Source organism: Hylaeus anthracinus, unplaced genomic scaffold (assembly GCF_026225885.1).
Source record: "Hylaeus anthracinus isolate JK02 unplaced genomic scaffold, UHH_iyHylAnth1.0_haploid 11989, whole genome shotgun sequence".
Classification (NCBI taxonomy): domain Eukaryota; kingdom Metazoa; phylum Arthropoda; class Insecta; order Hymenoptera; family Colletidae; genus Hylaeus; species Hylaeus anthracinus.
The window spans coordinates 3608952-3625367 of record NW_026534337.1 but is presented as its reverse complement, the minus strand read 5'-3'; the positions used below and the strand labels follow the sequence as shown (position 1 = coordinate 3625367).

Here is a 16416-nt window from a genome sequence, read left to right as displayed (position 1 = left end):
GCGGCCGCAGATTTACGATACCATTCCGTTTGATTACTCGTGAATGTTCTGTTTAAGGGCCCGCTGAAACGTGGATTACAGTGTCTCGAGCTGGAGTAAACTAATTTCGTGGTTGACATGTTATGCCAGGGAGACTGTTGGTAGAATTACGGAGCCTCGTTACGCGTTCTTGCGTTTAACTGGACCATTTCGTCAAATTTTTGATGCTTTTACGGTGGACGTTGATTTATTACTTTATTCCTTGTGGAATGCGACTGGGAATACTAGTAACGCCTGATGCCAAATAATCCAGCATTACGTTATATCGAACTGTGTTGACACCTTCCAGAGATGGATAAAATAATATAAGCGCTTATAATCTGGCGTTGAAGACAGTTTTGATGTCGGTCCTGGTTTTTGATACAGTGGAACTTAAATGATGTTATAACAGGTATAGATTACAAAGTTTCTAACCAATAGCGGTTACAGTTATGATTTCACAGAACCGCTATTATATTGCTTCTAAATCGGTTCATTCGGTACCGTTTCTGTACGTTTTTAAAACTACAGTCAGTGTAATAAGTATTCGTAAAAGAATTAATTCACAATAAAACTTCATATATTTATTTTATTAATAAATTTTAAGGGAAGAAATAATTAACCAACATTCCTACATATTTTTAGATTAAATTTTGCGTAAATTAAAGTTTATTACTTTTAATGTTAACATCTTATTGCTTGTCTTATTAGTTTTATTTTAAATTGGTTGGTGTATGAATCCTTGTTACACTGACTGTATATCGATTCTATAGTATTGTTGGATTGTTTAGATATCGATATGAAATTAACGATGCATCAATTGTTAATTTATTTATTAGCAAATTTGGTTTCTGCTTGTAGAATTTTATTATTATTTAAACGTATAAGTATAATACATGTCTATAACTCTGAAAAGAAACTCAGAATATTAAATGTTATAGATAATATGTTACACATTCAAATAATAATTAAATTGTGCAAGATGATAATTATACATGCAGTAAACAAGTTTGACAACGGTAAACCGTCTTTGTTTACTATTAATGTCAAAAATATAGATTTATAATTAAGACGCCTGTCAAATTACTGCAAAGAACATGATCGATTTAGACAATCAATTATGTCCACGACACAAAGTGGAAATTATGAAAATTAATAAAGGATTGTTTAGTAAAACTTGGTATGTACAACTTAACGTTGCATTTCGATGTGGCACTGTTTTGATCATTCTGATTAATCATTTCGTAGGCATTGTTAATTTAAATCAAGAATTAATCCAAAATCATACAAAAAAAAAACAGAAAATCTTTTAACAACCTACATTGTAATAGCTGTGTGTGTACCAATTTTCGTTTCGATTCAGTAACTTATTCTTCTAACGAATGAAAGTCAAAAGGGAACCGTAATTCCTCGTCCAAATTGCCCGCACGGTTCTTTATTGCGATTTCGGTGCAACGGACAAGCAATCGCACCGCGCTGGCTCGCGTGCACTTGGACCACCCAGTATAGGTTGTCGATGACGTCAGTGGTGTGCTCGAGAAGAAGGCATCGGTCAACGTCGTGGCATGAGCATGCAAACTGACAGACACGACTCTATCAGAGATCGTAGACAGGATTTAACATCGTAAACCTCAAACCTTTACGCTCTCCTCGTCTCTCTTTCTACGTCCCTGCTCTCCATTTCGCTTTCGTAGGATTCAGGATCGTAAAACTTGGTTCCTCCTTTCATGGGCTTGCGGATACCCGTATAGAGAGAAGAGTGATACCTTGAGGCTGGTAGTTGTCTTGCCAGCTGGTACTTTTGTACCTCATTTGCTCCAGTATTTCGAGATTTCCATTCCTCTGGCCTTTTGTCTGACTCATCCTTTCTGGTTCAAGTTGGTCTAAATTTTCTTGGAAGTATGGGTGTTTTAACCCTTTGAGTACAGAGTACTCCTGGCAAAAGCCGTCTCTAAGTCGAACATTAATTATCTTATTAAAAATAATACAATGTAAAACACGTTAACAAAAATAATGCAACTATCGAATACACATGCATATGTGCAATTCATATGGCCCTAAAAATATAGTATAAGTATAGTACAAATATAGTTTTCTTTAAACCATTCATCTTTTCTCTTTGGCAATTTCCTCTAAAACTACTGATAATGAAGTTATGACTAGCCACACTTATTTGACTCACCCTGTTTATCAATTTGTACATTTCATTAAAGTAATTAAATAGAAACGGCTTTAAGAGTTTGTAACTTATGCTACTTAAATTTTGAGAAAGGAAAGCTTTTTAAATTTTGAAGAATAGATTTGAACATACCAAATCACAGATTTTTATTTGTAGATTCTTTTACAAACAGTTGCGTTAACAACATTTACGTTGTAATTACAGAATTTCCATTTGATATAATGTAATTGTTTTTAAGAGCCTTTACAACTCTTCACTGCCTAATGTGTTCGATTGAGAATACAATAAAAAAAATATCTCTCTTTATTTAATTGGTGAACATCTAATACATAGTTCATTACAGATTTTAATCATTCATTATTTAACTGGGATATTAATCATATAAATGAACAAGAAATAGTATGCTTTTAAAATATTGAAATGGAATTCATGCATTAGGCTCGCAAGGCAGTTCAAATTCTTTAAATAGTTTATTGAGCTTACGACGTAATCTAAAGAATTAAAGTGTAAATAACCTGTCATTGTTCTTTAAACAGTAAATATTATAACTAGAATTAATCATAGTCAACTAATAGCCTTAAAACTTCAATCTCACTTGGCCAAGTAAGTATTTTAATGGGACTTTTTAATTTTGTTAAATTTTTCAACCAGTTTTATCACAAGAAGGTTTTACCATCTTAAACGGAAACTATGACCAAATCGAACAACGTTAAACGTGGTATGTGGTTTTTCGAGAATAAAACTTTAGATCGAAGGACTCGCAACGTCGAAAACAAGGATAAAACGGGCTGGTTTGCAAGTCTTTCCCGGTTACAAATTTGCATACATAAGTGTAAGTCTTTCATATCAGAAATAACACAGAAAGGAACAGTTAAAATATATACCCGAGGACTGCTGGTCAATTTTCAAATGAGTTTTCCTTCTCATCAGAACTCCGATTTCATGTTTCAACTTCCACATCATCAATTAGCACATGATGTTCTTTGACATCTCGTGCAAGGGAACTTCCACCTTTTTCATGTGATTCGATGGATCGCCGAACCACATTTCTCGTAGGGCAGCCGCACATCAGAGACATAACACGAATGAAGGAAACGGATGGTCTCTTCCAACGGGAACGACTGCTTTCTTCCAACATGTTGCGTGCGTTCGCGACATTCGAGTTCGCTCTTTGGTGTACAGCCAACCTAACACGAACCCGATTCAATCTCCTGGAATTCGGATCACTCCGCCCATTCGTTATATTTACATGCAGTGTCACGTCGGAACCCCTTATTTACCTTATATTCTATCTAATTTTTTTTCCAATTTGCGCGAAATTAACATACACGCATCAGACCGATAAATATATTCGCCTTCGGATGCAAGGATACACCTGATAACCGTGAACGATAATAAATGCTCGTTTTCCACCAACGTATCGCAGTGATAAATACGTCAATTCGCGATCTTATAAGAAATTATCAGACGTAGCTCATTTTTAGCATCGCGTGATCTTTGATGCATTTGCATGCGGGTCGTGGAACAGGTTTCCCAAAGAATATAACTACTGGTCGCAGAGCGAATTTTGACTTGGAACATTTCGACTGCGACGTGTTAGCATTCTTTTTTGAAAACGTAAGTACCGGCGTTAAATTGAGAAAGGAGGGATGCATGTATGGATTGGTTTATTGCAGTTTCACTTCAAGTATGCTAGAGGATATTGTTTGTATGATATAATCAATAATTAAATATTTATAAATAGAATAGAATATAATCAATACTTGCATTGTTATAAAGTGTATATACATCTTTTTGAAATTTATTTTATTATAAAAAAATTTATATTTATATAGTACATTACTATTTCTAATCAGATTAAATAAATGTAAAAGAGGAATATAAAATAAACTCTAAGAATTGAATTTTAATTGAATTTTTTAATGTAGTTTGTACAAGTATAGATAATAACGTTCACTTGTTAAAGTAGAATATACTTCTTGATATTTTTGAACTTGTATAGGAAATATGTATAGAATGAGTGATTCTTTTAACAAAAAAGTAATGTAGATTGGCTCTAATAGCAATATTTTAATTTTTAACCGACTTCGAAAAGGAGGAGGTTGCTCAATTCGACATGTATATTTTTTTTTGTATAGACAATTAAATATTCTGCAAATTATGGATTACATGAAGAAGCATCAACTGTTTCTTTGAAAATGATTTTAAACTCATAATCGATAATGTCCATTAATAGCGGTGTACAGAAATAACGATAACAATAACTCCCTTATTCGTACCACTCTTGCGAAGGAACACCGTGCATTAGTAGCTTAAGAGAATTCTGTCGTCATTGTTGCGAGGTTCGGTTTTCTTATTTTTCTATATTCAGGATAAGGGCCTACGTTAATCAGTACACCATGAATTACGGCAACTAAAAATTCATCGGAGCCATAATTTAAGAACACGAACCATCTCGTGGAACGATTAAAACAACGAGACAACGCTCGGGTCCCTTTCTCTCCTCTGTTCCTATGGTCGATCAGAGCGATTCGGTCGACTTAAGTGCTCATACATTGACGACATCCCGTTTACTGCCGTACCTGCGGACCGAAAGTAACGAGCTTCTTGCCAGATGGAAAAAGATTGACATTGTAACAAGCGAACAAGCCACGCTGTACACGGGCCATCTCAGGTTTCAATTAATAAACGATAAACGCCTAGCGTTCAGGGCCCATAAACAAACTTTACGAGAAATCATTCTCGGCCCACACGTTAACCGTGACGTACCACAACCTAATTGACGACCATGGTGTCTATAGTGGTACCCATTTCTCCGAGCCTTCGATACCTACACGGCCGTTCGTCGGTTCGATTTATCACTGACCGAAGATCCTCGCGATCTTTCGCTGGAAACGATCGCCGCTCTTATTTGGCTTGCAATCGTCGTTAACGTGTGCCGATAATGTTGTAACAATGACATTAATTTGTCGAGTGATCGAAGAATCGACGAGCATTCGTGTGAGCCTGGAAAATTGATGAAGTCTTAAACCAGAAATGTGTTTTTTTTACGTGACATTGACAGACCGATTGTTTATGGTGATCGGTTCTGTATATGCAATGTACGATGAACGCGATGGTAAATTATTATGATAAAGTATTCAGGAAGGAAATTGGAAACAAGGGAATTTTAAAGTTAATTACAGATAGAAAATAAATAACAGAAAATTAATATTACTAGGAGTATGGAATGTTTGAAACGATTCGATACCGTTCTAATAATTAACACTCATTACTTCTACTGACTGTACCTAATTCCTTTATCACTGTAGGATCTACTAACCTTTTCTAACGTCGAACATTTCTTACCAGACCTGAACCTAATACTCTTCAAATATCTAAATGTCTGCCTCTAACAGCCTAACATTGATTCTACAATTTTGTATGGGTTAGAACTCCAAATTGATGACTGAAATACAAGGGACATTGTTACTTAATTCATCACAAAAGGAATTCTTTATTTAAGGGGGAAAAATTGGTTTAGAACTACGTCTTTTTAATGATTTGTATGAACTTTTTTAGCAAGAAAGGAATGTATATAATTTAATGAAACTTTGAGAACATTTTATACATATATTCAAGTAAATATTGTAATTTTTTGGAAGTATTTCCGAAAGAGTTGAAACACATTGACGCTAGCGTACACTACTAACTAGTCTGCGAACGTTTATGCCAATTCATATTCTTAAAAACACAGCAGATGAATTGAAATTTAAAGAAAAGTATGTCTTGTCTTCTAAACACTGTAACGTGTACTTTATTATTGATATTTTAAATATTTATCATATGTGCATATCCTCGTACATTTTCTCATATTTCCACTTGCCATAAACGCATAAACATCCGCAGCCCACTTGTAACAGAGCTTATGTCAGTACTAGTTACACGAATTTCTCACTTCATTCGATAAAGGGTACCGTCGATGAAAATCAATTGCGCGCGTTTGAAAGATGCTGTCCTATTCACCCTACAGTCCCTCATAAGGCGTATCGGCAGGCACGCAACACCACTGAACGTTCGATCAACTTATCGATGCTCGCGATCAGCATAGATCTGAAATTCATCAGGACGGGTTAGGCGAGATATCGCGGCGGTCTCGCTCCCGATCGTCACGGAACGATTAGTCGCGCCTTTCGATTACAATTTTTGCTCGAGCGGAACCGGCTCGGTTTTCAGGATCGTTAAGACGAGTTCAAGGTTTCGCTGATAAATGTAGGTGGTTCGTCGAGTCTTGTTATCGCTGAATCACTAAGCGCGGGTAATTTCGGAATTCGCTTCGCATACCGATGGATTTCGATAAATGAAATGATTGGTTCTACTTTTTTCAAGCTTTCCGTTTAATACAACAGGATGAAAAGGAATTGTTGGCAAATAAATAACACTAACGATGTACTGACGGGTGCTGAAGAAATCTTGGATATATTCAGAAGAAATCGGGATACGGATTTTAAACGAAGAAGAAAAAATTTGCAACCCCTAGATCGCCAAGTAGTTTTGTATACTCTTTATTTTTTGGTCAATGCTGCATACTGTGCTGAGATAAAAAGCTGGATGGCGTGTCTGACTAATAACGGTATAATATCGTTGATGATGTTACATGTATATTATAATCTATAATCTACTGTAGAAGTCTATTGTACAATATAAGAAATTGTACAGTTACTAATCAAACCCACTAGCTAACTTCTCATCTCTATACAGTACTACTTAACCCTTTAAGAGATGGCTCAAGAAAATCAACCTGATCGAGCAAAATCGAGCCTAAGCGCTATAGTTTATAAAGTTTGAAAGAAAAAATTATATGTAATTAGTTTTAGTAATAATTCTGAAATTTGAGAAGAAGCATGACTGAAATATTTTAATATTTGTTGAACATTGTATTTAAAATGTTTATTTGAAATTGTAACAAAAATTAAAATCATTGTGACGAACACAATTTACAACTAAAAGTCATTACAATCCCAACGTATTACGACGCACAATATGCAGTAGTAATTGTTAGGCTCTGGAAACGAATCAGCCCAGATTGCTTGAATTTATTGAAGATAGTAGTCCAGTACTTATATGTATACACAATATATTAAATTTATGCAACACATTTATATTGATATGTCAAAAACACAAAATCCTAAAGCTCCTTTCGGAAAACTCTTCATATGGAGAATATAACACATGAACAACTTAAATTTAATTATTAACAATATCACAAGTTATTGCTCTCGTCACTCACTTCTGCATCACCAGTCAGTTGTACTAATTTCGTATCATCTGTAATGTCAACGATATAAAAATAATCGAGATCCGAACTACTAAACGCAACCAAAGTCATATCTAAACTCAAACACATAGTGACTCACGTCGACATTTTCCGCAAATGTAGTCAGCGATGATACATCGTTGTTAAGCTTTAATTAAAAGGTTTAATGAAGTGTTTTACTTATTTAGAAAGCAGAGAAAGCCAAGAAAGGATTACACAAAAATTTGAGCAGTTGTGAAACCCTTCATGCAACGTATAAAACTGTGACGGTATTACAACGGTACATGCAAGAGAAATTGTTGAAGAAAGTAGTCACCGATGTTAACCGTAGTGTTCGAATGGACATTTCTAAATACGGTCACTCGAGCCAGCCACCATGTTGTAAAAAGTAAACCGAAGCTGGCCGCTCGGTAATTGCATCGATTAATAATTTCAATAGTCTAACAAGAGCGCAAGCTAATGGGTGTCACTGGGGGCATCTGGTTACGGTCCCGTATCAGCCAGGTAAATTCATAGCTTGTCTACGGCTCGTGGATTCGTGCTTCCGCGCATTCAGCCCGATCCATGGGAGCGTACGCGCGTTTTATGGCCTCGCGATGAATGCCAGTGTGCGCGAATAATTCACCGTTTCGCAATCATTGTGTACGTTACGAATCTGCTGGGATAGAGACGGCTGGACTTTCGAACGGCTTGCATCTGTCCGCTTTGCATTGGTCACAGTGCCTTATAGTGGGTTGCGATGTCTGGCGTGAGGTAACGAACACTCGCAACCTTGTTTTATTGTGTTTATCTAACAGCTGAAAAGCTCGTGTTCAGGACACTTTTAATTAAAGTGAAATATTTACGAACCCTTCTACTGTATCAGGTTGGAAGTTTCCGCAGACATTGTGCTAAAGTGATTTATTGAATTTGGATATAATTCGTTGCCGGGATTCGAAATGAGGAGTCACTCTTACCGTTGTTTATATTTTTGTAATTTAAGCGATTATCGAGAAAATGACAGCTTTGAAAATAATGTTCACCTGACAAAACTTCCTCCTACTGCTCGCTTATTAAGGGTTCTTGTGTTCCATTCTATGTTCGAGGCTCCCTGTACTGCAAGGTTTGGCACCGTAACTGTTTCAGCGCTCGGCGAGTACGCAAAGTAGTGGCGCCACAGAGAGACATGGCTGTGTCGCAATGGCGTCACTGGATTCACGTTCGCCATGAGTTGAAGTGGTTGTGGTCATCAGATCTGCTTTTCTATAATTCAGCTTGATACCTCTTATTTTTCTTGGTGTAAAGCAGGCATATCCTCGACGTTGTTTGATAGATATGGACAAGAGCGGTTCTTCACAGACCACAGGCAAACGGCTGGGCATTTGACATGATAGCGATAAATGACGAAAGGGTATCAACTGCAGCAGTGGAAATGTATAATATTTACTTTGTTAGATAGTTGTTTTCTTTTGCTGCAAATCTTTGACGAACCAGATTCTATAAACCGTTAATAATTTCAAAGTTTTCATTTCAAGTGATTTGTACCTTTTCTCCAAATTAGAGGAATACTTTTGGGTTAACTAGTTTATAAACAACGAAGACTTGGAAAGGACTATGAGGAAATACATAGTTCAAGGCAAAGAACGATCAATTCATTCGTAATGGCTCGTAAGAGGCTACGAACAAAGTAAATATGACAAATAAAGCTGGTAATTACAAGCATTCATCCTATTTTGATCCATTAAAATATTTTAATTTTTCGAGAAGTTATACAATCGAAGACGTTTTAATTCAACCTTCGTGTGAGTGTTAAAAACATTTATTTTTACGAAAACTGTAAAATTGTGTCAAATTTTGTACTGTTAATCGAGTTAACTCGTGTACCATTAACTCTTCAAATATAATTTTACATGCAAACAGATCAAATAATCAACCTATGACTCTTTTATCAAACGTACCTATATAAAATTAGCGATCAAATGTTTTTGAGCATTAGTGTATGAGATTATTGTGTATGAGATTTGTTCCGACGATTATCATTTTCCAATCCATCGTTCGGGATTAATATCAATCCTTACAAATCAGTCGCGCAATATTAATTTGGCGCGCGACATTCCCCATACACAGTGTCCCTTGAATTAGAGTGACGGGCATTACAACCCCGTAGATTCCATCGTAAGGAGTCGCGCTGTGAACGGAACAAGATTAATTTCTGTATCTTAGTTTTTAAAAACAACGAAGGCCTCGATAGTGTGTTTATCTATTGCTTCGGTTAACTGTTGTTTCATTCGTTATTTTCATCGTTGCGAAGATGTTATTATTAGATGATTTCAAAACCGATAGTTACTTGATGCGAGGTTTGTTGAATGCGCTGAACGAAGAAAAATCTTGCACCGTAACTGTCGGTGTTTCTGAACCATTGTCTTCGGAATATGTGGTTGAACGCTGTCATCCAGTAGTAGAATGTCGTGTCTACCGACTATTGTAATCCGCCCCTTCCATGACTTTGCGTGTATCCGTTGGAATTCTGTTCGATGCTCTTCTGTGTTTGTTTCTTACTGGGAACTATTATGTATTGGATAACCGCAAGTATACAGTAGAAACGTTTATTATAATTTTTCTTTGATGAAGATTTAGCTTTGGAACTTTTTCATTGCTTCTAAGTGTTTTATATTAAATGCCCACTTTATATACATACATACATGTACATACGTATATTTTGGATAACCTCAACCATAAAACAAAAATGATCATCATCTTTCTTTTTAGATGAAGATATAGTTTTGGTACTTTTTAGTTGCCAATTTTAGTAATTTACGTTAAATGTTCACTATTGATTATATTTCTATTTTTAATTTTAATCGAGTACTATAGAAGTATTAGAAGTAGTCCACATGGTTTGAAAATATCGCATGACATCCAGGCTACATCTCAGCAATTTATCAACATATTTATAAAGTACTAACACCTTGATTCGAGAAATTTGATTATTTACTCAGTAAACAAAGTTACAAACACTGGATTGGTTTTGAGATGTACAACTCCGTCTATAAATACATATGTGGATACTTACCACCTTCATTAAATAATTTATATACACTGTACATTACTACTATACAACTTTTTTGTTGCTAAATTCTATTTCTTTAGTAACATTGAAGATCATTTAAATAAAAGAGTTCAGTGAAAAATGCTTACATCTAAACAATATTCATGGTGAGATATCACAAAATAAATGAAAAAATTAATAGCCAAGATGACAAGATTGCTAAAAGAAGTTTTAAGAGCACACGGCGGATACATTAATTGAAAGAAAATTAAATTGGTAATGCAACTCTAATGCAACACAAATTCAATACAGAAATATAAGTTATATTTATTAATAGATTCGTAATTTTGTTTAGTTATTTCTTTCAATCGAGAAAGTATCCACATACTTATAAGGAAATGCGCACATGCTTCCTCAACGCTATTAATTAATTATAATACTATAACGAGTTAATCCCAACCGCTTTGCAGACTCGTAAATCACCTATGATATATTTTCTAGCTACCAATTTTGAACGTTAATTATTGTTTAACGCAAAGGAGAGGCGCGTAGAAAATCAAAGAAGGATCCTGGCTCGTGTTCACGGATTTAGCCTTAAACCTCCGTTCCGCAATCCATTACGGCGTGACCAGCCGTCACGTCAAGGGTCTTTTTTCAATTTACAAGGTTGCTGGCCCGTGATTGCCACATAGTGAGACCCAGATTGCTTCTAACCAGCAGAAACGAAGGTTAATCGAGGTAGCTCCAGCCCATCCTAGCACTTCTTGTACCCCATGGCTTATAGACTTCCAGACATCCGCACGCGATAAATCCGACAGGGAAGCCGCTCCGGCTCTCAGCTTTATAGCCTGTCATTTCGTCTGATAGGGCCTCGATATAGACGACAGTGGATTACATGGTCGTGATATAATACCCGAGAAGGGAGTGTGCATCAAGCTCATACAAGCGCGAAGAATTTCTGATACGCTGTCTTTTGATTCCGATAGTTCATTGAGGAGACCTCTATGCCTATCGGGAATCTACGACGAACGTCCCTTCGCATTTGCAGCAACGCTCTAAGCGTGTTGTGTACGATCTACCGGTCGTAAAAGGGATTCGACTGATTGGAGGAGACGGTTCGAGCAGTAATATGCTTGGCCCTGCCCAGACAATCGATCTGCGCTGCGAGACATTTATATGCGCGAGGGCGATATACGTGTTCAGGGGCCATTTATGTGACTGAAATCATAAATTCTAACTTTTCAGTCGCTTGCCTCCATAGAATATTGAGAAAAGAGTTCAAAGCTTTCAGGACAGAGAGTACTCGTCAAATGGAGGAAAAAACGCCTAATAAATATTTTTTTTTTTATTATTATTATCAGATGTATAATAATTCTGCGCCTTTCTAAAGTAAACTCACCACTTAATTATGAATAAAAGACATACATTCTTTGAATCTCCTTCAGCCATGCATTTCAAGAGAGCACATAGTTGTAAAATCAAATGTCAAAGTAATCTGTGTGTTTCATTACTAAATATTTCTGTTTAAACTTGAGTTATAAATAATTAAATGTATGAAGGAAGAGAATTAATTTCTGCACCTGATTTTATAACGTACTCATGTACTTTAGAATTTATCCAGTTAAATGTTTCGTAAATTGTTTTACCGTCTTGTGCTTTAATATATGGAAAGTGACATATAGTAATATATAGAATGCGGATCTTTATGCAAAATAAAATATTCACGAACGTGCCTACAAAAATTGAACCTAAATAGGAATTTATTTTATTCTGCAAATATTATAGCACGAACTTTACTTTCAATCTTTTTTATATTCTTGCATATTGTTTGCATTTTGTAGTTTCTTCCTCATTCAAATTTCCTATAAATGCATAAAGATCCGCAGTCTAGTAATATAGTATAGTAAAGATATTTTATTTTTAGCCTCCTTGTGGTGGATATTTCATAGATTCTTGAAACTTGTAGTTCATTGAGATTTACCGTAGTCCTTTTTTTTATATCTGTTTGTGCGCATGCATATTTCATCGTATAGTTTTAGAACTTTTAGGTCTATTCCATTAATGTTTATAACGATTCCACTTTTGTAATCATTACCAAGAGACCATGTATCTTATGGCTCTTTGTTGCTGTCCCCCAGAATGCTATTTCATAAATCCAAATATGGCTATGAAATCCAATATCTGGGTTTCGCATGTTTTCAGCGAAAAAACATGCTAGAGGGTGAAATTGAAGATACGAGAGAATGGATATTTAACGGCAATAATACACGAAAGGTAGTTACACAATTATTTTAACGGGGAAAATTTCAAACTTTCAAAAAAGTTAAAACGTTCCTTGAAGAGTATTTCTCATCAAAAGCACCAAAATTTTAGGAAGATGGTACTCAAAAACTTATGGATCAGTGGAAGAAAGTAGTAGAAACGAATCAAAATTGTGAGAATGTTTAAACAAATCACATTTGTAAAAATAGTACAGCGGAATTTATTTAGAATAAAAACTCACAAAAATACCGTTCAAGCAAATACTATTACTTCAAAAAGAAATCTTTAATATCGCGCAACATTTACGAGTCCAAACTACGTGGATCCTTCAACATCACTTCGATCAGGGTTTCCTGTACATGGCATTGACGTCCAACGTGTCTAAACACCTACTCAGACCGAAACGCGCGCAATCGAACACCGATCTGAACACGAGCCAGCGGAAGAGACCGGGGGCCTGCATAAATCGATGACCCGCGATGGCGACCGTGGCCGTAGGATCCTCGCATTCCTCGTCACCGGCGTGGCAGTAATTAATTTCCTCTCGCCACGGTTGGATAATTAAATTCGATCGCAATCGAGACCATCAGAACGCTTCGTTCGCCAATGGAATGCGAGCAGAGTCCCGTCGTTTGCGTCGCGGCGTCGCGTGTCGGACACGTGGAGCGATGCAAATTCCCGAAGGCCTTCCGGCCGTGAGCGGAAAAATGAAGTGACCAGGGAGCCTAGGAGGCACGGGGCATCATGCCCTCGGTGCCAGGTCGTTGCAGTCCGCTTGCACTCGCTGCACCGACCAATTCATCTTGCAGATAGTATCGTGGACGGTAGGCAGGCGCTGGAGGAGGCTGGCAACGGCCACCAGGGACAGATGAAGGTGTTCCTGGCCCGATGTTCGATGCCATCGTCCTACACGCACGCATCAAACCCGGCTACGCGTAAATCCTGACCTTCGGTACACCCCCCTCTTTGCCCCGCCACCTCTCTTTTTTCTTCGTTCCGAAGAAGTTTTTCGCGAGCCTTTTACGACGACCGCTACGGCGCATTGTGGAGTAACTCGTAGCAACAGGTGCTGGCTCCTCTTGCTTCGTTCTTATCTCGCTTGTACGTTTCTCCTCATTTGTGTTTTACTCGTATTTTATGTCCTCGGGCGGAACGTATGAGGGACACGCGTTTAATTGGACCGTTTTTAATGTCGGCATTGGTTAAACAACGTTATGGCATCGTTACGACTTTGTAAATGTGACCGGGCGATTGGAATCGGGTGCTCTCGGTCGATTGGTCGAGGAGTTCGGCTAATTCTCAAGTTGTTTGGATTGCAACGATGCACGTGATTTGTTTTTGTACGATTTCGTCTGATTAATATAGCATTTTATTGATACCGAGTCTGATTGGCAGGATATATCAGAAGAGTCTGGAAATTATAGTTTATCGCGAAGAAACAATTTTGAAGTTAATTATACCTACGGATTACCATCCATAATTTATTCAGATATAGTCAGAATAAAGAAGATTTCATTTGTGATACTGGTCATGGTGAAATTGGAGCTCGCTTGTCGTTTTAAAAATAAATGAAATCAAAATACGTTTAATTATGAACTGGTATCGGTAGAAATTTTATGATATTGTTAAACTGAATTCAGTGTAGTTAATTAAGAGAATTTACTGTAATTATTTCAATGCAAACCATTATAATTACTCTCTCAACAAACGAAATTGGAAATTCTATTAAGGAAGATATAACATTTTTCCAAGCTAATGTGTGAGCAGCAGAAAATTTAAAGACCTCGTATTTTGTTTGAATACACTTTATTTTAAGACATTTCGATTGTTTTTACCTAAGGTTCTCTTCAAATATTAATGGAAATTGTTCGTTAGTGACAATTTAACATTATTTACGGATACTTCAAACTCAATTCCTTTGCTAATTGAAAAATGCGTAATTAGAGTAGGTAGAATGCAAAGTAGTATCAGAAAATACAATATGCCTGAATATTATTTCTGCACCATCACAACTGTCCCTTCTAAGGACTTCTACAATAAAATACAAAAAAATTACCTTTGTAGTGTATGGAGACAAGGTCAAAGAGGTAAACTTCACCGTCAAAGAGAGCGCTGCGAAGAGCAAAGGGTCTGTTGTATAGTAATCGTCTTGATAGAAATACCAATAAGGAATTACATCACTGACTCTATGTCCTTCTACAGGGTGCGGCAGAAATAACTCCCACAGTTTAAAAAACGATTGAAAAATGATGGTACGAGATAACACCAGATACTTTTGAAAATTCGACGGATTTAAGTCCATGTGACTTTTTTTGTGGGGATATCTCAAGGCCGAGATTTTCAAACATCATCTTTGGTCCTTGAATAAACTAAAGGCCATCGAAGACGAAATTGAAAGAATGAAAGAATGAGAGTGATGGAAAATTTTCAAGAACGACTCCAAATGTGTATCGCCCGTATATGCCACCATTTGGATGACATAATTTTTAAAACATAAAGTAAAAAAAACTTTTTTATATCTAGATTTAAGAAATAAAAAGTTTCTGGTGTTAACTCGTACCACTTTTTTTCAATCGTTTTTTAAAATGTGGGAGTTATTTCTGCCGCACCCTGTATATAGTAGTACTAATAAACTAATTAATACTCTTGCGCGAACCCTCTTAATATCCAGTATAATTCTTCAAGTATACTTCAATATATTAAAACCCTGTTATTTCGAAATTGATGTCAGTTGCATATATACATATATGATGTGTTGGCAGCGGGAACATACATGATGAGTGACAGTAAATACTAGCAATTTATTTTCGTCTATAGACAGTATCTAGACGATGCTTAGATCATTTTTGACGCAGAAACTAAATCATTACGCGAAGGTTGATCCTACTTCTCTCCTACCATGAATACGAATACTCAGATTTCTGATCCAAGCAAAAAATAATCCAAATTATTCTCTGTTCACGCTTTTCCATGTTTAACTTTTGAAGTGATACATTTCAACGATTCTTAGTTAACGCGATAATAGTCTTCTAAACTTTCTTACCCTTAGACTCAAGCCATCGATTTCGCCTTACGGCAGCACTAAACAATTATTCGACGGTACAACGAAACACGCCTACCTCGGCTACTATCTGAATTTTTCATCCAATAGCAAACCGAAACGTGACGAACGTTCATCGACTAGATACAATTGAAACGAAATACGAAATGTTGAGCCGCTTTGGAGGAATCTTGGATAGAACCTCAGTTCCCGCGCAACCGAACATCACTGCCTTTGGTTGCCTGAAAGAAGTGCAACAACGTAGTTACATATTTAAACCGATGTGCAGCCTTGTCTCGTTGAAAAAATGCAACGGAGGCATGACGCAAATCCGAGCTCGTGTTTAATCATGCGAGCAGAACAAAGAGCATCCGCATTGCTGAAGCGTTAGAAGGGTAACGCAGGCTAATCGCGATGGTGGTTGTACATCGAGAACGCCGGGGATAGATTTAGTGGGCTCAATAAGCGTGTATTACAATTAGTAATTACACCACGGATCGAATGTACACCGTGAAAAGCAACGTGGGCGCGCGTTCGAGAGAGAGAGAGAGAGAGAGAGAGAGAGAGAGAGAGAGAGAGAGAGAGAGAGAGAG

The 16416-nt window shown here is 36.7% G+C and overlaps 1 protein-coding gene and 1 long non-coding RNA gene across 3 annotated transcripts in view; one reads left to right on the top strand and one right to left on the bottom strand.

Moving 5' to 3' along the window:
- Nucleotides 1-16030, bottom strand: part of LOC128888132 (uncharacterized) — a 158528-nt gene extending 142498 nt beyond the window's left edge. The window contains exon 1 of the long non-coding RNA XR_008460186.1: nucleotides 15827-16030. This is a non-coding gene — a long non-coding RNA (uncharacterized LOC128888132). The remainder of the gene's footprint in view (nucleotides 1-15826) is intronic.
- LOC128888033 (protein cortex-like) overlaps nucleotides 1-16416 on the top strand; it is a 353171-nt gene that overhangs the window by 200950 nt on the left and 135805 nt on the right. The gene's annotated exons all lie outside the window — the stretch shown is intronic.